The sequence below is a fragment of the Ambystoma mexicanum genome, chromosome 10, assembly GCF_040938575.1.
Source record: "Ambystoma mexicanum isolate Mex_15411 chromosome 10, UKY_AmexF1_1, whole genome shotgun sequence".
NCBI lineage: Eukaryota > Metazoa > Chordata > Amphibia > Caudata > Ambystomatidae > Ambystoma > Ambystoma mexicanum.
In genome coordinates this window covers 365,183,735-365,207,788 of record NC_090932.1, presented here as the reverse complement: position 1 = coordinate 365,207,788, position 24,054 = coordinate 365,183,735, and positions in this window count along the sequence as shown.

Sequence of the window (24,054 nt, the reverse complement as noted above, 5' to 3'; positions counted from 1 at the left end):
CGGAACTGGATAGCTGCGGCCTCTACCAACGTGAATTGTAGTGCAGAGATGACTGACTGGACTGGCCTGCTCAATTTCGTCTGCTTGACCCATAGGAGTATTCTCCTGAAAGCGGAGAAAAGGAATTAGCCACCCGTGGATTGAGCGAGCACACAACCACCGTCTTCCCACTAATCACCTCCGATATTCCCTTTCACCAGTCTCACCTTATGGTTTTGAATGATGAGCTCTCCATCCTGCGTGGAGTGCAGGGGTGCGTAGATAAGCAGTTACTTCACTGGTCCGAAGGAATTGGGTGAGTTTCAGACGAATATTGACTCCGAGGTAAGTGGCGAGGAGCCGTAAGTATTTGGTTCTTAAGAGTTCAAAATGTCTGTTATTCACTCTTGTCCGATTCCTTCCTTTGTCTTGCAGCTTGTTTCGAGAGGAGGTTTTCTCGTAGCAGCTGATTGCGTTTAGGTAAGAGTCTGTGTTACCCAACACTGTCCGGTAAAAAATGCCTGTGCTTAACCTGTTGCTTTCTCTCTCCTTACAGGTGCAGCGTAAAACGATGTGGCGTGTAGAAGAATAATATCTCCGGCGGTACCTCGGTAAGTCTATAGTGATGATAGAAATTGTCTTTGTTGGTTTTCTCGGCTCACCTTATTGTCTTTCTTCGTCCCCTTAGGTGCCGGGAGTTCGGCGATGAATGATGGAGCAGCGCCGGGTCGAGGAGGTACTGTGAAGACTGGTAAGTTTAGCGTATGTATGTAATCTGTTTATATTGTATATATTGTAACCTGTATCTAAGATTATGTGCCTGGTTGCCCAGGGGCCTGGCTGCGCTTTACAAATAAACTAAACTTCAAACTCCCATGTCAACCAGATAATTGACCTCGCCCATCTTGGAGATTATCCTGAAGTGTCCAGTCCATTTATCGGCCAAAGCTCGAGGCTTGCTAGGCTCCATCAAGAGGACCTCCTGTCCCAGAGTCCAATCCACTTGCAATGCTTTAACGACATGCCAGTACTTATTCAGTTCCTGGCTGGCCTTGAAATTTGCTGTTGCCTGACCCATCATCTGTGTCATCCTCCGTCTGAGGCCTAACACATAGTCCCCTACTTGCTTGGCGGGACCTGGAGGGGTGGCCTCCCAACCTTCTCTGATCAAGGCAAGGGGCCCCCTCACGGGATGTCCAAAAAGTAACTCAAAGGGGCTGAAACCAACACCCTCTTGAGGTACCTCTCTGTAAGCAAACATCAGGCATGGTAGGAGGAGATCCCATTTCCTCCTTAGGGCTCTTCCAAAGTGCATAGCATGCCCTTGAGTGTTTTATTAAACCTCTCAACCAGACCATTGGTCTGGGGATGGTAAGAGGTGGAGAACTTGTAGGTTACCCCACACTCTTTCCACATGGGTTTCATGTAACTAGACATGAAGTTGGATCCTCTGTCAGAGACAACCTCCTTTGGGAATCCAACATGGGTGAAAATGCCCAGGAGAGCCCTGGCAACCACCTTGGCAGTAACAGTCCGAAGGGGTATAGCCTCAGGTACCTGGTGGCATGATCTACCAAGAGCATGATGAACCGATGTCCACCTGACGTGGGAGGGTCAAGGGGACCGACAATGTTGATGCCCACCCTCTCAAATGGTGTGCCAACCACTGGCAATGGCTGCAGTGGGGCAATGACACTGCCTCCAGCCTTGCCATACAACTGACAAGTTGGGCAGGTCCTGCACTTGGCCTCAACTTCTACTCCCACCCGAGGCCAGTAGAAATGGGCAGAGAGCCTCTGCTTCGTCTTCTTGGTACCAAGATGACCAGCTAAGGGCACCTCATGCGCCAACTGCAGCAGGAAGGGCCTGTAAAACTGGGGTACCACCAACCTCTTGAGGGCACCAGGTTCAGGCTTAGTGGGCTCACTAACAAGGAGCTCACCCTCCCAATGAATCCAGAATATCCTAGGCACTTCTCCTTGTGCCTTGGACAGGGCCTGTTTCCTCAGACCCTCGAGAGTGGCACTCTCTCTGTCCCTTACAGAAGTCTGCCCGGGAGGGTCCCCCTTCAGCTAACAAGCATTGAAGATCGGGGTGGTCCTCAAGGTTGAGTACCTCCACCACAGGAAAGTCTTCTGGCTCTTCTCCCACACGAGTTGAGACGGTTTCACCACTGGACCCAGCCCGTCCGGAGCATGGATCCCAGTGGGTGCTGTCAGAACAGCAGGAAGAGAAGGGGCTCCCTCCACAGAGGTGGCCTTCTTATTCTTCCGTTTCCTTTGCGCCTCGGGTTTCCCCATCGGCGAGGGTACCGGGCTCGCAGCCGGACCCTTTGGGCCTCATTACAACCTTGGTGCTAAGTGCACCAACTTTACCACCATGGTGTAAACACCGTTTACACCATGGTGGATGGCGGATTTACCGCCCCATTCCAAGGTGAGTGGGGCGGTAAATCCCCATTTCCCATTTTCCCTTCCCCATTCCCATTTTTGCCCCATAGGGCATAATGGGAGTGGGGAAGGCGCTAATTACGCCGCCGTAAATTACGGCAGCGTAATTAGCACCATGGCAGGTTAGCGCCATGGATTTTAACGCCTGCTAAAAGCAGGCGTTAAAATCAGAATCAGGCGTTAAGGGTTAACGGTGGCGTTAACCCTTAACGCCTGAGTTGTAATGAGGCCCTGTGTGACCTGCGATCAGATGACCGCCACAGCAGCCATGGGTAGACCATCCGTGATCATCCCCAACTTGACCAAATCGTTTCCTAACAAGATGTTCGCAGGCACGTTGTCCTGAACCAGGACCGGAAGCTTCGCTGTCTTGTCTCCAATCATATTGTTGACTAAGGCTACAGGCGATAATTTGGGAGGCCCACCAGCTAACCTGGTGGTTCTCAGAGGAGCACCTATATAGTCCTATGGCTTGAGCAGGGTCTTGTCCACCACTGTCATGCTTGCCCTGTGTCTCTCAAACCAGTAGAAGGCTGGCCATTCATGAGGACACTTTTAAAAAACCTACGAGTGTTCTGTGGGATAGTCGCCAGTACTTCTGCGTACTGGTCCCAGGCCCCAAGGGACACTAAGGAAATCTCTACGGGAGCACCGAAGGTGATCGCAGTAGAGGAGGGGAGGACAGTGCCTCCACCTCAGGTACAGAGTAGGGGTAGGTCAGGCTGACAGCCTCAACTCCAAGTGCCTTATCCTTACACTTGGGGTCACCCCATCGGTGATCCAGAGCCCCACAATCCCAACAAGTGCCAGCAGTGCGGGGTACGATACTGGAACCACTGGGACCCTGCTTTGCAGCAGGTGGACCACTACTCTTACTCCCACCTACAACAGACTTATCCCCACTAGGTCTTTGGGTTTTAGGAGAGGAAGGTTTTGGTTTACCCGACTGTGCTTGCTTTTGGGACACCAGAGCTTTCTGTGAGGTCCCCTTTTCTTTGTCCTTGTCCTTCCCACTGGAGTCCTTATGGGACACCCGGTGGGAGACCCACTTGTCAGCCAACCTAGCCAGCTTAAAGGGGTCCACAATGTTCTGGTCAGCAACATTCTGATGCAGCTCTGGCGAACAGGCTTCCGAAAAATGTTCAAAAAACAAAAGGTGAGACAATTCAACAAACATTTTCACTTTGTAACCATCAATCCACCCCATCATGTTAATGTGCGCAGTCAATCAAAGACACATTCTCTCATTTCTTAAAATCCCTCAACCTCTTAAGGTATTGGGTAGGTGTCTTGCCAAACTTGGCAATCAAAGCAGACTTCATGAACTCATACTGACACCTTTCTTCCACACTCAGTTTCAGAATACAGTCATATCCAGTCCGAGGCACTCTGCTTAACAACCACTTAGCCCAATATCATTTATCAACATCATGAATTGCACAAGCCATCTCAAATGCTTCAATCCATTGGAGGATATCAGAACCCTCCGCATACACGCCAACCAAATCTTTCATAAACTTGGTTGCTGGGGACCTGACACTCTCAACTGGTTTAGCTGAAGTCTCCACTCAAGCTTTTTCTAACTGGATTCGCTGACATTCAGTGTCCCCGATCTTGAGTTCAAGGTCCTTATCTTTAAATTCAAGATCCCTATCTTTGAGTTTAAGATCCCGATTCTTGAGCTCCACTTGCTGTGCCAACTCCTCTTTCTTAAGCTCAGCATCTATTTCCAACTTGCGATATTCAAAGGCCAATTTCATCCTTAATAACTCAAGCTCCAAGGAATTGCTGGGGTTTGGAACAGAGGCAGCATGAATGGCGGCATTCCCAGAATCAGATTCGGTGACAACCCTCGGGGTAGAGTCCTCATTGGTTGCATCCCCCCTTCAAGAGTTTCACCATCAGTCTGGTAGTCCACCAGGGCAGCTATCAGCTCAGCCCTAGACTTATCCACAAAGTCTAACTCCCTGGCTTCACAAGCATCTTGGAGAGCCTCTAAACTCATCCGAGTCAATTTACCATTCGCAATAGATTCCATTGCTTGTAATGCAGTTATCTTGTACACAACTAAACCTCAATTTAATAAAGTGCAGAAATCCTTGTAAGTGGCACGGTTATACACTGATTCTTAAAACCATAAGCATCCCACCGCTGCCACCAGTGTGAAGGACCGGAGGGGGGGGTCTGTACTTCTGTTCTCTATATGGTAGAAGAGAGGCACAGAGGACCCCAGCCAAGATTCTCTATTACGATAGCAATGGACGGGCAAGCAAGGCCTAGCTTCTCAAGGAGGTGATGGGGGCTGGTTCTAAGCACAGTGTAGTCCCCAAGCATCCACAAAGGAATGCCCGCACACTGTATTGGTTAAAACACAGTCTTTATATAATTAATATTCAAGGTTATGTACAATATCACGATAACTCACTTTGTACTCAGTTATCTATAATGGCAAATATACAGGTCTACGTGGTACCAAAGTTACTATTAGATCTTTTTAAAGTGCATCACCTGTATGGTTAAATGGCACACAAATCAGTTCGTAAAGGAAACCAACAAATAGAGGTAAGAGGAAAGCAGTTGGTTAGAACAATTGGCAGAATACTGGCCCCGATACCTAGACACAGTTCTGTGTGGAGATCCCCCCCACCTGGGCAACCTGTAGAATAAAGATATATCACAAGCCCAGTCCATATATTGTTCACACAAAACTTTCCAATAGTTCTGCAACCCCAAAGTACCTGGCGTTGTAGAGTTCCTCGTCAGTGAATCGACAGCCCTTCTTGAGTGCCCTCCCTTTAAGGCAGGAGTCACGGGTCGTCGAACGTCCGACGGAGAACAGGGTGAACTACGGTGGTAAAGTGGCTGCTTTGTTCCTAGCGGTGCTTGTTGATGAGGGAACGTAAATGTCCTGCAAGGAGGAGGCGTGCAGGGCACCTCGATGTCGATAATTCTGGACCACGAAGAGTTTGAGGAACTTTGGCCCAGCAAGGGTGTCGAGTCGTCAGCGTCTCTGTGATCTTTGGGTGGCGGGAAACCCACCGGTGGATACTCCTTGGCGCGTCGACGGTCGAGCCTTCTCCAGCGGGATAAAGCGGCGGCGATGCAGACGAGAGCGTTCTTGGATTTGAAAATTCTTAGGCAAACGGGAGCACGGCGGCTCCGGACGGTGACAGCGGTCGTCGACAGTGGCGGACAACAGTCCGGGCGCTTCTACTTGGGATTCTGCGGAAGTCCTTGTCTCGGGTCGGCAGCCTGTCGAAGGTCTGTCTACCAGGGAGCTTTGGCAAAGATCAGCTGGTGCACGATGGTTCCTCGTAGCTCGGGAAGAGGGTGCCTTAAAGGTCTTCTGTGGGTTAGTCCTTGGAGAGACAGCAGCTTTCAGATTGATAAAGAAGAGCAACAGCAATTCTTCTCTTCCAGCGGGGCTTCAAGGTCAAGCGTCAGTTTCACTCAAGTTACTCTTCGTAGTTTCGACTTCAGCTCTGAACACTTTTGAATACGATTCCTAGCAGTGAGAGGTCCCGAGATATACTGTTGATCTCCCATTCATTCCGCTGGGTCATACTCGAGCATCCAATCACTACGAAGGGCATTCAGCTGTCTGTCAGCCAATCAGGCGCACAGTGCATTCAGGCCATTCTTCTCCATCCAGACACTCACAACACAGAATGTGGATTCAGACAAGTACCACGGCATTCAATACTACACGCTGCATTCATACCAGTTTCAGGCAGGGCTGTCTCAGTCATTGGGCCTCATTACGACCTCGGTGGTAGACATGCCGCTATTGGCGGCATGGCTGCCGCCGAAATCGCGTCCGGGTCCGGTTTCCCAGAATGAGGAATTACCGGGCTTCATTACAGGTCTTAGTCAGCAGTCTATATCCTTACATGGTATTGTGTCCTAAGTAATGTGCTCTCTCTCGACAACTTCTGCTTGCATGCTTTATGGCCTTTTCTAGATAGTGGATCCAATAATACGTTGGTGTCTACTTCACAAGTGTCATATGACAGCAATGATAAAAGCCAAATACTGAACAAATACAGAGTGACCTGAGAATTTTATATCATCAAGGTCTTCCATTAATTGGTGGAAAATAAGGCCCAGATTCAGTGTACCCATGAGGAAGGTATATCCAGGTACGCTGAATCACACAACTAGAAAAGGTGAACAGGTATCTACTTTCAGGGTGTATAAAAATAGAGAAAAGGTGGAGGAGCGTGGCTAAGCAGCTATGTTTAATACGTGAATCATGTTGCTCCTGTGGTCCGTCCATGATCCTGTCCTGATACGGAAGCATACGCATACCTCGAAGCCTGCGGTTACATCACCATGTAGACGAATGGGGGGAGCACAGCTAGGCACAAAAAGGGAATTTACGGTGCCCTACAAACGACGTACGAACCATCCGTATTCCCAGACCAGGCTCAAAGGAAGAATAAGATGGCAGCGCAAAGTGTATGGGAAGCTGCATAACACCTGTAAACTTTGGCAAGACAAAGCTCCAATGATGTGCTTCAAAAGATCAGCGTGAGACCTACAAGAGGAGCAGCAATTGTCAGTGGAGCTACGCGGAGAGTAACACATTTCGCTACACCCAGGAGCTCTGGCTTTAATAGCTCCACAAGCATATAAGAAATTGCAACTGTAACCTGGATAACAATCAGAGGATTAGAGTGATACTTTTCATATTGCCGCAAGATGATTAATGAAAGGGATGTGCATACCGGAGTCTGCAGCCTGATATGTTAAAGCACATCAATTTAAGGGTAACTGCAAGAGGGTGGCCTGCGAGGTGGTGTGACACCGGCTCACAAGACAGCACCAAGGAAGTAAATGTTGCGAGGCATTAAGCGGAGGAGGCATCTGGTTGCAGAGGGCCAGCCTGACGCAGGGAGAGCTGCTTGGGTTTTTCTCCGCAGCCCGGATATAAGTACAATCACAGAAGACTAAGGAGCCATGTACCGTTGGTGAGGCCTGAGTGTGAGGGACTTCGTTAGGCGGCAGCGAGCTTTGCGCACCGACCAGGCTTTGTGGAGACCCGGCGAAGCTGGGATGGGGAGCAGCACACTACACAAACTAGCCCCCAGGGTGGATGCCAGGCAACAGTTTTGGGCCACAAAGCGGGCTGGAATGCGACCCGGGCTACTCACGATAAAGGGCAAAACAGCTAAACAAGCAGCTGCTACTCTCAACAGTAATGGCACGACTATTGTAGCCTTACGTCCATGCGAGTAAGGAGCAAGCACGGACCCGTGCTCACAACACAGCAGTATCTCCTGACATTGAAGCATATGGAACATGTGCTGCAAACACGGCAGCACAACCTACACGGAGGACACAATCCACAAGTCTGAGCAGAAGTGTATGTTATCCAAGCGGGCAGGAATGTGGAGGCATATAAACTCCCTCCCACTTGGCCTCAAGTCGCTAATCTGCAGCATACTGCATGTGCTGCACAGCGCAAGACGTCCACAATATGCACCAGGATCCCGAGATGAATGTTGCTCAGCCAATCAGGTCATAGCAGTGTGCAATCATCAAATACTGCAACAGACAAGGTCTCGACGAAACAGCCCAAGAGGATGTATGCAGTAACTAGCAGATAGACTAGAAGACACAAGGCCATAGGCGGCGAGAAAGTAGGGAAGCCAGCCAGCAAAGTCAGGATGGAAAGCAGTGGAATCGATACGCCTGAGCAGCACGGTCGTCAGGAAGAGTACAGAGGAGCACGTCGGTGCCTAGTCATGGCGGCCAAAGCCCAGGGAAGCAACTGACATTAGAGGCAGGTAGCAAAACAGTGCACCCAGCAGAGAGTACGCCCCAAGCAACCTCTGCACTTCAAGCGGGGCAACTGCCTGAGAAAAGAGATCAGCAAAGCCTGGAGGCTATAGCCTCCTTGAAAGAGGCCCCCGAGTCCAATATGGATGCCATCAGCATAGATGTGAACTTGTTGAGGCAAGACGTGAGGTTGCTTGCTGAATGCACAGGAACTCTTCGGAGGGAGGTGGCGGGGAACACAAGTAGCTTGAAGGGCACTTCAGAAGAAGTCAGTGTACTGTAGCAACGGGTGCAGAATCTGGATGAAAGGGCTGAGGATCCAGGTGCAACAACGTAAGAATTATTAGGAAGGAGAGGAAGGATCAATCCCAACCAATTTCATAAAGACTCTGATGCTACAAGCAATAGGTCCGGGGGTCCTCACTCAAGGCTTCACGGTCGAAAGAGCACATAGGTCGTTAATAAGGAAACCACCGCCCAGAGCACCGCCAAGGCCGATAATAGCCCAGATATTGAACTACTGCGACAGGGAAAAGATCCTCAAGCACTTCCGCAAAGGCAGGACCATACAACGTGTCTGCCAGGATAACTGCATCCCCGGATTACACCTTACAAGTACAGAAGCAATGGATTAACTATCAGTGAAAAGGAGGCTGAGAGCGGTCGAACCTGAAGTACATGTTGCTGTATCCTGCTAGACTGAAAATAATCCACAAAGGGCGAGCTATCTTCTTTGATAATCCTGCAGATGCAGACATATGGATGGACATGGAGAATTTGCCAACAGGAGCAGAGACCGGCGGGAATGGTGAGGCGGAAACACAAGAAGAGGGCCGAGGCAAATGAATGACATCGGACACGGAGGACTGTGCGGTAGCACGACCTCCAGACGGAGGCCACAGGAATTATGATTTGCCACTACAAGAGCCAAGAGTGTGGTGCCCACTTAAGATTGCACTATGAAGGAATGTCCCACACCCAGGTTTGGATTTGTTTTTTCGGATACCAGCAGTTATGTATCTGCCTACTGTGCCCCACGCACCAGGACGAGACCCTAGAGCGGTTGTGAGAAGTGGGGATGCCTGAGCATGAGGTATTGAGCTGGGCAATTGTTGGTAGGGGAAGGGTGATGGAGTTGGGGTACTTAGTGGGGAGGTAGACTATAGGTCTACACAGAACATGCTGTACTTGTATATCAGTCTGCTTGTGTGTGTTAAAATCTTTAAATACGATAGGGGAGCTTAGAATAGCATCCTGCAAATTCAGGGGCCTTAACAGTTATATTAAACGTAACAGAATTATGACTTACCTGAGGAGTCATAAAATTGACATTGCACTCTACAAAAAACGCATCTTACTAAGGAAAAACATATGGCCCTGGCTAAAAAATAGAGGCGCACAACACTAGGCTCTGCATACTCTGCATTTGCTAAGGGAGTATTAGTATGGGTGGCACCACCAGTACCCCTGAGGGTGCATGAGACTTTCCAGGATAATGAGGTCAGGTTGTTTGCAATGCGGGGGCAGCTGGCACACAGAGAATTTTGTATCATTAACACAAATGCACCTAACCAAGAGACTGTGGCCTATTTCCACACATTATACCCACTAATAAGTCCAGAATATAGATGGCACATTGATATGGGGAGGGGACTTTAATTGTACACTCAACCCCACACTGGATAGATCTGATGACAAGTTCACCTACCCTGCCCCCTCTGCCAAGGCCCTGAACACATTGTTGGAAGCATTTAAACTCTTGGATATATGGCGTACTCTGCAACCGCAGACCCGGGGATATTCGCACTATTCTGCTCCCCAAGATCTGCACACTAGATTGGATTATATCTTCACGGGGGAAGACACCATGGGAGAATTCGAAAGGGCGGAATATAAAGCACAGGTGTTGTCAGATCATGCCCCTCTGGTGGTTACATGGTGGGTATCCCCTCCAAGGGCACGCATCCCAATGTGGAGACTTAGGAGTGAGTCTCTAAAAGATGCAGCATTCCAGGAACAGCTGAGAGAGGGCGTGCAGGATTACTTCACACACAATACAGGGATTGTTACATCAACGGGTACATTATGGGAGGCCTTTAAAGTAGTGAACCAGGGGACCGCAATAGCCAAGGTGAACAGGGGCCCGCAATAGCCAAGGCGAACAGGGTGCAGGCCACAATAGAAAGGGACTTATGTAAAGCAGAAACTAAATTAGAGGCCATGAATGATCAGGGCAGCCTGGCCAGTGGGAAGACTCGTGAGGTTGTCGCCCTGCAGCAGGATTGTTTGGAACACTGGGATAGATTAGATAAGTTAAGTTATAGGAAATACGTGGAACGACAGCACGCTGAGGAGGACAAACGAGGACTCTTGCTAGCCTGGTTATACAAAAGCAAAACTGAGCAAAGCATAATTTGGGCAATCGTAGCAGGGAATGGAGAGATTTGCGAGACACAGCATGACATTAATGAGTGTTTTTATGATTTTTATAAGAGGTTATATGAGGAAACGTTGGACACCCAAGAGTCAGATATAGAAGAAGCCTTGGCGTTGATAGTTCTTGCCAAGCTAGATGCGGAAGAGGCAGAGAGGCTGGAAGCACCCATAACCACAGAGGAGTTGGAACATACTATAAGGGGGTTGCCGACAGGTAAGGCTACAGGTGTGGACGGACTACCCAGCGAGTTCTACAAAGAATTCATAACCAAGGTCACGTCCCCGTTATTGGCAATGCTGAACCAATGCCGTTAAGGGAGTCATTTACTGTCTCAGTATTGAAGCCCAACAAACCAGAAACCGAATGCAGCTCTTACTGGCCCCTCTCGTTGCTCAATCAAGATGGGAAGATACTGACAGCTCTGTTGGCCGACAGGCTGCAGCCAGTAATCTACAAACTCATACACCCGAATCAGTCAGGTTATGTCCCGAATAGGAACATTGCATGTAATTTGAGACGACTGCACCATGTCATTGACCACACACAGTGAATTACCCGGCTCATGCAGTAGCCTTGCTTGACGCCGTCAAGGCATTTGACTCGGTCAGATGGCCATGGCTGCTGGCGGTGTTGAGGGGTTTCGGTATGTGTCCTACATATATTAAATGGGTGAAGCTGTTATATAGCAACCCAGTTTCCAGAGTCAAGACAGGCGCCACCATATCAGAGCAATGGGGGTTAAGCAAGGGCACCAGGGAAGGCTGCCTATGGTCTCCTATGCTATTTATATTGGCCTTAGAGACACTAGCAGTGTATTTACAAAAAGAGTATCATGAGGCAGGCATCAGAATAAGGGATAGCACACACTTGATCTCACTGTATGCAGGTGATATGCTTCTTTATGTACAACACCCGGAGACTAATTTACAATATATACTGGATGTGTTTGAGCATTATGCGGACCTTAACGGTATTACAATAAATGCGCAGAAGTCATGTCTGTTCCCCCTGACTGGGTATAAAGGTAGACCCCGAAGCGCGTTGCCGGAGTTACCCATTAAATGGGAAACTGACACATTCAGATACCTGGGAGAAGACGTCTTCCATGACCCGAAAGTAGAACACGTACAAAACACACTAAAGGCGGTGAACAAAATATAGAAGTCCATGGAATTTTGGACCAAGCTGCCGCTTTCCTTAATGGGAAGGGCCGCGTTGTTGAAGATGGTGGTGCTTCCGAGGCTGCTCCATTATTTTACGAATGTTCCATATAAACCTATGTTTATATTTACGAATATTCCATATAAACGAATGTTCCATATCCACCTAAAGCCTTCTTTAGGACACTAAACACTACCTGTCGGAGATTCCTATGGCACAACTCAAGATGTAGAATGTCACTGGAGAAATTGCAGAGACCATACGAACAGGGCATTAAAGTGCCAGACTTTTAGGTGTATTTTGTAGCGTGCCAACTTCAATTTGTCACATATTGGTTGTCGGATGAACAGTCCCAAGACACTGAGTTACTACAACTGGCCTGGCCCCATTATTTTTTAAAGAGATGGTGTGGACCACAGCATCACAAGATCCCAGTTCTCCACTATTGCTGAAGCTAGGCAAAACGATGTGGCAAAGAGTCTGCCACTTTCTGGGCAAGGACACACCTTACTCACCCCAGATCCCACTGGTAACACTAAAGAGTGAGGATACACAACTTAGGTTGAATGTCAGGAAATATTGGGAGCCCAGAGGGGTGGTGACATTAGGTGATGTATTAAGGGAGGGGAGACCGATAACGTTTGGTGCAGTAGCTGCAGAATCAGGAGTACAGGAAGGGCAACACATATTCAACGCCTCATTACTCCATATTGTTAAGTTCAAATGGCTGGGAATGAATGGAGTACTGCTAGAAGATGAAAAGATAGAAACGATCTACGAAATCTCCGAAGGCGGACATGCAGTGTGAAGGCTATATGAGTTATTAACAGCAAAGCCAGACACACCCTAATACAGATTAGCCATAGCTGGGAAGCAGACTTGCAAGAGCAGCTGCCAGATGCAGCCTGAGGCAGGATCATGGGGTATCATAAAAAAGTGTCCAGAAATGCGAAACTACAGCTGATCCAATCATACGTCACTCACAAAGCATACTTAACTCTGTAAAAAATTGCTACATTCAGCAAAGCAATAGAACAATCATGTCCGAAATGTGGGCTGGTAGATGCAGACCCGATCCATATGTTCTGGGCCTGCACAAAGATACGTCAGTATTGGGAAGCAGTGGCCCAAACCCTAACTAAGGTCGGCTTGACAATAGAATCAGTTTCCCCCACAGCATGTGTACTAGGAATCGTCTCAAGACCCAAGCATGTGAGACATGTTAGTAAATTGAGAGATGTAGAGTATATTCTAGCAAAGCGTAGGATAGCAATGGGATTGAAGGCACGCAATAGTCCATCAATCAGTGCATGGTTGGGGGACCTCCAGAAATGGTTATTGGCCGAAACTTCGGTGTGTCAAGAAGCATACAGTCGGGGTCTGGAGGAACAAAACATAGATTTAGCGGCCTGGAAATATATGATACAAGAACCGATAGCCCCTGTGCAGGAGGACATCCAGACGCAGGCACACGCACCTATAGAAGCAGAAGTGTAAGAGCTGGGATATGCTCAACAGTCTGAAGCACTGCATAGGTAGACCAGGTAAGTGGAATAGGCTGGGGAGGGAGGGGGTGGGGTGTGGTCGGGTTTAACAGTCGTGGAAGATGATGCATCATTTGATGTTGTTTGCAAAGTCGTGTAAGTTATTTTGTTGAAAACTAAGAAAAATCGTTTAAAAAACGATAGAGAAAAGGTGCAACAGAGATCTGCAACTGTGGGTCACTGACTTTGGTATACAAGACAATATACTGGCAGGATTTGGCAGCAAAGGACATAATGGTAATACTGTTTGACTTACAGAACACCAGCACATTGGTAGGTATATTTTCTTGTTTTCTTTCACTAAGTATTGGTGTGTTACAAGGACCAATAGGTTCAGCTGTATTTCTCTATTTAAGGAGTGACTGCATAATGGGGTCAATTCCTTCTTCCACTTTCATGCAGTCTTTTCATGGTTCAACTCATATTCGGACATGGTCTGTATTCCAAATGTACCCTTCTTCGTTATCATGCTCTGACCATAGACAACTAGTGACCTTGGTAAATAACTCTGAAGATATATTATTTTCCCTGGGCCTGAACCTTGTGAAGGTACCTCCTGAAGCATAGCTAACACACCTTTAGCATTACTCTCATGAATATCCGAGAATATTCCATTAGGGCACACTAAATAGTGCAGTCCAGTTCACAGAGGAGGTCTCGGATTAGTAAACTAATAGGAGCAGAAGGACTTAACAGAAAGACATACTTGTCTGTGAGAGGACCTAGGATACCTGATACTGGATTAGTAAAAAGATGATGCACTGGAGTGTTGGAAATATCTACTTCATTAATCGTGGCAGACGATAGAGGAAAATAATCATCATTATTACGTTTTTTCGAACAAAGTCCTAAAACCATATACAGAAACACATAATACATATTTTTATTTATTTTCTTAACAAATTGATAGTTACAGAAAATGATACGTTATGCTTGGTATTACATCAGAAATTGCATCATTTCCCAACTTGTGATCAGTGTTCAAACACAGATTTTTATCTTGCATCAATTAGTGTTCCTATGAGATGTATCCAAAGTCAATAGCATGTATGTGGACCCGCATGTGCATATTAAGTCCTGCTCATAAGAAACTCAACTTTAAAAAAAACACAACCAAAACCAGGGCATGCGCTTGCCTATCCCAACCTCCTTTATACTGTGCCCCTTCCCGTCGTGCGCACCCCTTACCACACAACCCAACACTGTGTCATATCTAAGAGCACAATATACTACACTCTGTTATGAGGACTTGAAGGAGGCATATCATCTGAGGGGGGTGAACATTGCCTGCTTTAATAGATTCCAGGCCTTAGCAGCATTACTGACTTCCTTCAGCCCCCTGTACACCGCTCGCGACATACAACCGTTTCAGCCTCGCCCCATTTCCTCAAGTCCCCCCACTACGCCTCTATTCGGGGACCTGCAGTGGACTTCCATGCAATCCTGCTCTTTGCTAATGCACATATGAGATCTTTAATTCTGGTGAGGTGTGCTTCAGTGCATCTGTGCGATAACAGTCCTATCAAGTATGCCTTGGGCAGCCAGCCTTGCATGCTATTCCCACCCTTCACCTCCCTTCCTGCAATTTCATGCCAAAAATCCTTAACCAAAAAGGACCAGAACACATGCAACATGTCCAACTCGTTGCGTGCAAATCTTGGGCATTTCTTCGCTCCCGCTCCTGGGAACAGGGGAATTTCATGCAGTTATGTATGCCCTATGTGTGACATATAGCTGCGTCCATTTGAATCTGGCATTCCTAGACACATTCCTTGTGTACATCAATACATTAGCCCATTCCCCATCTGTGAATGCCCGTCCTACGCCGCCTCCCACTTGGCTCATATGTGTCAAGTAGCATTTTATAGAGTCTAGAGACCACATGACAGAGGCACAGCATCACATAACCAAACATTTCCAAAGATTGGATTGTACAGAGAGTTATTTCTAACAGCATTATTCAGGGCAACTTAGTATACATATTATTCACGGTACCTTTACTTCACCATCCTCCCCGTCACCTTTATTCATCAAGTACTGTCGGAAGCCTTCCGATATGTCCCTAGGATGCCCCAATGGGGGCAACAAACTGGAATACAGATCCTCCTTATCGCTCGCCCAGGTCATATCTCCAAGCCACTCCTGAATTGTGGGAGCTACTTTACTATTCCAACTCATTAATATAGCCCTGTCAGCTAACAACAGTCCAGTACTTATCAGTTTGCGCTTCGGTGTATTCATTTTATCCACACAGCCCAATATACACGTCGTATGTTCCCATATTATGAGCTGATCCACCATTTCCTCTAGCGCGCCACATAGCTTGTCCCAATATTCGGACAGTGCCCCACATGACCACAACATATGCATTTTATCGGCATCCCCTTCCCAACATCTAGGGCACCACCCCTCAGCAGTAACATACGTTCTCTTAAGGCAGGCTGGGGTAAGGTGCACTCTGTTCAGGATCTTGAAGTGTATTAGCCTACACCTAGAGTTGAATAATATCTGTTTTGTCAGTCTGCATAATTCCAGCCATTGTGCCTCAGTAAAAGTAACACCCAGGCCCTTCACCCAGTCCCCTTGACTGTCCGGTGTTTGTAGCCCCCTCGTTGTCTGAGCTAGTTTATATAGTGCTGAGGCAGACTTCTTTGTTGTACCAAAGGGATAATATATAATTAAGACTCTGATAGGAAGCCAGCCCATGTGGGAATCCGGTCCACACCGATGCCACAGCCAAGCGTAGTCGGAAGTATTGAACTTTCTGAAGTGGGATGTCCCCCACGTGTACCCTGATCACATCCCAGGTTACAAATAGGCCTTCATGGAACAAGTCACCCAAATTCAATATGCCCACTCCACGCCAGTGTGCCGCCAGCACTGCGTCCTTTGACAGGTCCAGATAGGGCGCATCCCAAATTGGCATATCTGGACTGTACCTTATAGTATTCTTTGGGTGGTTGACTAACCTCGACCATGCCTGCTATGTGACTAACACTGGATCCAGCTGGTTGCCATTCCCCTGCTTTCCTACAGCCACCCCGGGCAGCAAGGTTGCCTCTCTAATTAAATATGATGTTTGTAGTCCACCCTCTGTCCAGTGGACCGCATAGTATGCCTGACAAGCCAGGTAATATAACTTAAAGTCATTGGCTGGCACCCTCCCTCGCTTATACGGTAAGGTGAGGCGCTTCTAACTGACCCTTACCTGCCCCTTCCACACGAATGAGGATTGAAAAAGGCTCTGCCAGGCCACACCGGTACATTGCTAAAGAGATAAAATAGCTTGTGCAGAATAATAATTTTCACTAGCGCCACTCGTCCCCATCAACAAAATAGGGAGCTGGTTCCACCATTCTAGTTTAGCACATATTACATTGACCACTGGGTCATAATTAAGGGAGCGTACAAAGATTGCTGAACAAGCAATCACGACTCAAAGGTATTTTACATGCTGCGGTGTCCATCGCAGTCCGAACAGGTTACCAGGTTCAAGCGTATTTTCTGTCAACGGGAAGATCTCAGACTTTTTTTTTTACTCTTTATTGTTTAACAACATTAACCAACAACAACAAACAAAACATAACAAACACTGTGGCACTTCTTTGTGGATTCCGCTTTTCATCATCATTTGTCCTGGCACGATTCGATTCCGTCACTGTGCTGTCCTGGTCCATGGCCGCCCAGCTCTTCCAGTCTCAGGTCTATGCCCCTTATACTTTTCCCTGTCAAGGGGGTACTTTGTGCGTTTGTCTATTCTCCTATCCATGCACCTCCGCTCTTCCGGGGTCGTCTGTGCTGCTCTTTTCCCTCTGTCCAAAGATGTCTTGTATCAGGGAATTCCATGCAAGTATCTTATGGCCTCCTTCCCCCTCTCCTCTCTGCACCGACCTTGTCCACACTGCTGTTTCCGCTACCGACCATCTCTGGAGGTCAGACTACCACAAGTCCATGCTCGGACCCGAACTCGAGTTCCATGCCATTGCTATACGGTGTTTTGCCAAAATGCACATCTGATCCTTCATTTTGGCCAGTTATATCCTTTGCCTGTCTCCTCTAGGAAACAGGCCCAATAAATAAGACTCTGTGGTCCATGCTTGCATTTGGATCCCTCCCCCCCACAACTCTCTCCTTGATTCCTTCCCAAAAAGTTCTTATCACAGGGCAAGCCCAAAACATGTGCAGCATGTCAGCATCCTTCTCAACGCAGCGGGGGCAGTTTCAGGTTCATAGAACTCTCATTGTGGTCATTCTCCTGGGTGAAAGGTATGCTCTATGCATAAGATATAGCTGTGCTTGTCTGAATCTTGCATTCCTGGACACTTTTTTAGGATATTTCAGAACTCTAGACCATTCCTGGTCACTGAAGGGCCTCTGGAGCTCCCCTTCCCAACGTTCTCTTGTTTGCAGCTCCCGCTCATTGTTAGATTCCAGCAATTGTTCATACAGTCTAGAGACCCCATGCCCCCCTTCTGATATATCGTACCATGCATCCAATATCCCCCTGGATCCTCATCCTCTGGCAATTCTGGCCACTTTTTCTTGGTTGTCCGAACCATGCTGTTGTGTAGTATGAACTGGCCTCCATGTATGTCATGTTGCTCCACCAAGTTAAGGAATTCCACCCATTGTCCTTCCTTCCTTAAATCTCCTATCTGGGCTACGCTTTTGGCTTCCCAATGGGATCGGTATGTTGCGAGGGTCCCAGTGTCCGGGCCCACAAATTCTGCAAGGGGGATCTGTACAGAGCAGGGGTTTTATCGCCCCCTGGATTTTCCATGCCTTGGTCAACAGGGTTATACCTAGTTTGACCATATTGGGTAAGGTCTTAGTCAGGGATTTATCGATCCATCATACTTCTCTTAAATAGTGCAGTTTCAGTGCCGGTTGGAAATGTATTCAGTCTATCATTGTTTCTTACCCCAGCCATTTGATCACAAATTGCAGTTGCCCTGTCAGATAGTATCGTTCAAAGTCCAGCAATCTGACGCCTCTTGCTTCATAGTCTTTCTGCAGAGTCTTCATCGCGATCCTGCACCTCCCTCCCCCCACAGGAACTCTTGTGCCATTGTGTTCAATTGTGTAAAGAAAGCCTTAGGTATATCGTGTGGGATGTTTGTGTAGTAATATAGCATGCGTGGAAATACAATCGTCTTCAGCAGAGCTGCCCTTCCTATCATTGCCAACGGAAGTGTCCCCCAGATGACCATGGTTTTCTGTGTTCTATCAAGGGCTGCCTGTGTGTTGAGTTTGTGTGTATCGGCGGTATCATGGTGCACCTCTATTCCCAAATAGTGGAAGGTGCGCGGTGCCGATGTAAGACCCAGGTCTGGCAGTTGGATTGAAGGGACCCATCTTAAATCTGCTAAGGGGAACAGGGAGGACTTTTATCTATTGATGGCTATTCCTGAGAGTCTGGTATACGTATCTATCGCTTCCAGTAGACATGATAGATTTACTTGCATGTTCCCCACAAAGAGGAGCATGTTGTCAGCGTATAACGAGATTTGATGTACTACCCCATCTATGTCTATCCCAGTCTCCCCGTATTCAGCTCTAAGGAAAACCAACAGCGGTTCTAGGGCCAGTATGTGCCTCCCTGTTTTTCACCCTTGCTCTGGGATGTTTATATAGCAGCCTGACCCAACGGAGGGACCCCTCACCCATTCCAAAGTGGGCGAGGACACACAACAGCCACTCCCAATTCACTGAGTCGAAAGCTTTAACACCGTCTAGCGACGCTATGGCGCATTCGCCCCGTCTGAGGTTCGCCTGATCTACTACATGGTGGAGCCTTTGCAGATTCCACGTCATGTTCCTTCCCGGGAACATAGCTCATTTGGTCTGTATGGATCAGTGTGGGTATGACCTGTTTAAGCCGGTTAGCGAGCACTGTTGTGAGGATTTTGGAGTCTTGATTAATCAGGGAGATTAATCTATGGGAGGCACAATCTAGTGGCGATTTGCCTGGTTTGAGGATTGGTATGATTACCAATTTCAACATGCTGTCTGGCAACTGCTCCTCCTCATACGCCTCTTGATATGTTTCCAGCAGTCTCGGTGCTAAGGTGCCCTTATATTCCTTGTAGAACTCGCCTGGGAGCCTGTCGGGTCCCAGAGATTTGCCTGATGGAAGTTCAGTAATTACGGTTTCTATTTCCTCTACTGTGATGGGGGCCTCCAGTATCTGGACCTGTTCTAATGCTAGTTTCGGAAATCTAATCTCTGCTAGAGAGTCCCCTATGTCTCCCGGCTCCACCGCCGGGTTGGGGGCATACAATCATTCATAGAATTGTGAGAATAATTTGCTAATGCCCTCTTGGGTCCTGACCTCTACCCCTGCTTTGTATTTTATCACATTGATAGGGTCTCTCCTATACTCCTGCTTGGTGAGCCAGGCCAGGAGCCTGCCAGGCTTATCACCCTCCATGTGTAGCCTCTGTATGTACTTCCCATAATCCAATCTCCCCAATTTCTCCCAGAGTGCTACACATCTCAATCTTAACGCCATTAGTTCCCTAGGTTCCTCCCCTGTCATTCCCACCTGATGTTCAGCTAGTTCTATCTCCTTTTCCAGTTTCCCAAGATCTGCCAAGGCGCTTCCTCTCAGTCCCCCCGTTTTCCCTATCGCCGCCCCCCTTATCACCACTTTGAAGGCATCCCAGAGCATGCCATTACTCTCTACACTACCCCCATTGTGCTCAAAGTAATCTTCTATTGCATCATGCAAAGATTCCTGGAGCTCTCCCTCTTGCAGTGCTTCCGCCCTTAGTCGCCACGTTGGTATTGGGGCCTTTCTATATGTGTGTGCCCATGTTGCTAGCAATGGTGCGTGGTCAGATAGTGTTGGTGCCTTAATGTTTATCCCCATGAATTTTCTCAGAGATTCTGTGCCCGTGAATAGATAGTCTATGCGTGTAAATGTTCCGTGGGGTGCACTATAATGTGTATACCCTCTCCCATCTCCATGTACCTTTCTCCAGATGTCTGTCAAGTGTAGTTGGTTCAGAATCATTTGTAAAGCCTTCGCTGGTGGTGCTGGAATCCCGTGTTTGTCATCCGATCTGTCCAGGAGTGGTTCCAAGGTGCAATTGAAGTCACCCGCCCAGATGAACGTTGCCTCTCTGTATTGGGCCAATTTGAGTGCAATTTTCCTAAAGAATTCCGTTGCATCGTGTGTTACGCTCACCTGGCTCCCACAGAGGCGTCGATCTGAGCTGGACAGCTGCGGTCTCCACCAATGTGACGCGTAGGGCCGAGATGACGGACTGGACTGGCCCACCTAGCTTTGTTTGCTTGGCCCGTAGGAATATTCTTCTGCAAATGGAGAAAGGGAATTAACCACCCGTGGGGTTGAGTGTAATTCCCCCACCCCTGCTGTTCTCCCCACAGATCACCTTCGATGTCCCCTCTTATAGTCTCACCTGATGGTTTGAAAAGATGAGCTCTCCATCCTGCATTGAGCGCAGGGGCGCGTTGATAGCCAGTTGCTTCACTGGCTCAAAGGAATTGGTGAGTTTCAGAACAATATTGACTCTGAAAAGTATGTAGTTCGTAAGAGTTCAAATGCCTGACTTTCACTTTTGTCCGATTCCTTGCAGGTTGCAGCTTGACCCTAGTGAAGAGTTCCTCATGGCAACCGTTAATATTCTGGTAAGGATTTGTATTTTCCAACACAGTTCGATAAAATAATGTCAATGTGTAACCTGTTGCTTTCTCCCTTATTCAGGCGCTGATAGAAAGTATGAAGTCTCGGGGAATAATGCCTCCGGCGGTAAAATCAGGTAAGTCTATTGTGGTGAGGAGGGTTCCCCTTGATAGCCCCTTTGTTTCACCTTACTGTCCTTTTGTTTCCCCTTAGGGGCGGGGTTCGGCGAAGATGCAGTGGAAGCTGCGCCGACCCGTGAAGAGGAATAGTACCCCCGGTGGTAAAATCAGGTAAGTCTATGGGGGGTAACTAATATTCCTCTGTGTATTCCCTTGGCTCACCTTGCTGTTCTTGTCTTCTCCTTAGGTGCCGGAATGCGGCGGGAACATGCAGGAGGATGCGGTGGAATGTGAAGATGCTGCGAAGGCCGGTGAGCTCAGCGCGGCGCTGCAGCAGGCGAGGCGACGCGCATAAAATAACTTCTTTCTTCCAGCTCGAAGGCGCGATGGATCGGGAATTCAGGTAAGGATCAAAGGTATTGCTCGTGTTCTAACCTTTTCTCCTTCTTACTCCCTTTTTCTAGGAGCTCCAAACTCGAGGCGGGCGTGGCAGAAGACTGGATGCAGACTTGCAGGCACGGTGAGCGTTACGCTGCTGGATGCAGAATAACGCGAAGCGTGTGCTGCTCTTTGGGCGTGGTTTAAATAGCCTCCAAAGTGGTCCCAGGTAAGTATTCCTCCCCAGCCCCACCCGAGTAAAAAAATGGTCCCTTCGTAAAATAGTCCCTTCCAAGCCTCATTCGGCTTGGAGCTCTTGCAGCATGATCTGCATCAAGTAAGCTTGCAGCATGGTCTGCATCAGGAAAGTTCTACTCTATGAGCCTGGCGCCTATGATGCCAGGACTGACTCTCCATATGAGCCTAGCGCCATAGGCGCCAGGACCGCACCCAAACAACCCCTAGCAGGGGTTTTTGTGCTTGCTCAAAATAACTTGATGCCTGCTTCTGGGGTTGCTGGACCTGGTCTGGTTCCCCGGGGTAGGCATCATGACATCGTGATTCGGGGCGTATATGTTAATCAGGCATATTTCCTTGCTATTCAAACGGAGACCTGAGTATTTTCCGAACTCTTGGACCACAGCCAATATCCTCTGCAGGTATTTCCCTGGATCCCTTACATACATCATAATATCGTCTGCATATAGTGTTATTAATTCTGCCTGCCCAGCGATGTTGATACCAGCCCGTGAGTGGCAAGCCCTCATGAGATCCGCCAGAGGTTCTATCACCAGCGCGAACAGAAAAGGCAAAAGCGGGCTTCCCTGCCTGGTGCCTCCAGCTAATGTTAATATTGATGAGAGCACCCCATTCACGCACACCTTGGCATATGGCTTTGTATATAGAATATGCACCCACTTTATAAAGTTTGGACCAAACCCATAGTTATGTAGAACCCTAAACAAAAAAGGCCAATATATAGTATTGAACGCTTTCTGCATATCTAAGGACACAGCAACCCCCTTGGTGCCTTGTGATATCCTCGCCATTATATTATCTAGCCTCTGTGTTAGATCGTCATGCACCATGTAAGGCATTCGCAGATTAAGTCGGGAGGCAAGTATTTTCCCGAATACTTTCGCGTCTGTGTTGATGAGGGATAGTGGTCGATACGACCCACAATCTTCTGGGTGCTTTCCGGGCCTAATAACAGGGTGATGACTGCTTCACGCATCGATTCCGAAAGGGTACCAGATTCAAGAGCCTCAGTCCACACTGATAAGAGATGGGGAGCCAACGCATCTGTAAACTCCTTATAGAACTCTGCCCCCACCCCATCTGAGCCCGGGGCCTTCCCTCCCGGTAGGCCCTTGATCGCCTCCCTTATCTCACTCAGCATTAAAGGTACCTCCAATGCATTACGAGCTTCTGCTAAATATTCATCAATCTCGTCACTCGTAGCCACACTCTGGGGTGAGTAGAGGCCCTCATAGAAGTCATAAAACACCTCACATACTACATCCACCTTATTAACCACCACTGTGTCCTTTCTGGTTATACACGAAATGGTCGTGCTGCCCCTCTTGGAACAAACCGTCTGTGCTAGGAGCTTCCCTGGTCTCTCCTGCTCCCGTATCTACGTGCCGCTGCCGGCCTATCAAAGTGATGCAGCTCTCTGTCTGCTGCCTCATGATATTTGTCTAGTTGCGTTTTTATTTCTTTGCTGATGTGTGTCAACGGGTTTCCAGCATATTCTGTATAATTGCTGTAATTGCGCTAGCGAGTTTTCACGCCTTTTGAATTCCCTCCTGATGTCACGCAATACCCCGAATTCAGTCGACTTTGCAACTGCCCTCATATATACTTTAAACACCTGCCATAGAGCAGCTTTTAGGTATTGAGGACAAACGTTATTTATTGTGTTGTGCCATACTTGTCCTAAAGACAGAGTCCAACAGAGGTGTAGCCATGAAGCGCCACTGTGATCGATGGGGCACCCCCTCCGGAACGTTCAGCGAGAGCAGCATGGGACAGTGATCAGAGAGAGTTCTGGAGAGTATATGGTTCTCAGACACCCAACTCACCACCCTGTGTGATGTCAGCCAAAGGTCGATATGTGAGTGCATATCATGCACCGAAAAATAAAAAGTGAAACCCTTTTGTGCACCATGCAGCGAGCGCCAAACGTCTCTCAGACCCAGATCCTCAATGTGCGTGTGTATTGTACATGCTGCGCTCGTCAGAGGTCTGGGCGTGATGGATGTGCGGTCCAGGTCTACATCAAGTATTGTGTTAAAATCACTGCGTAAATCATTAATACAGTAGGATACTTAGCGCATTTTTTTAAATATGTCATCGTAAAACTCAGAATCATCCACATTTGGGCCGTGTATGTTCATCAGAAGGACTTCTGCACTTTCCAATTTCCCAAGTACAATCACAAATCTACCGCAGTCATCACTTTCTGTCGCATAATGCGTGAAAGGCAGTGACCTATGTACCAGGATCATGACCCCTGTGGCTCTGGTAGAGTAAGAAGTGCAGGATAGCTCAGCGG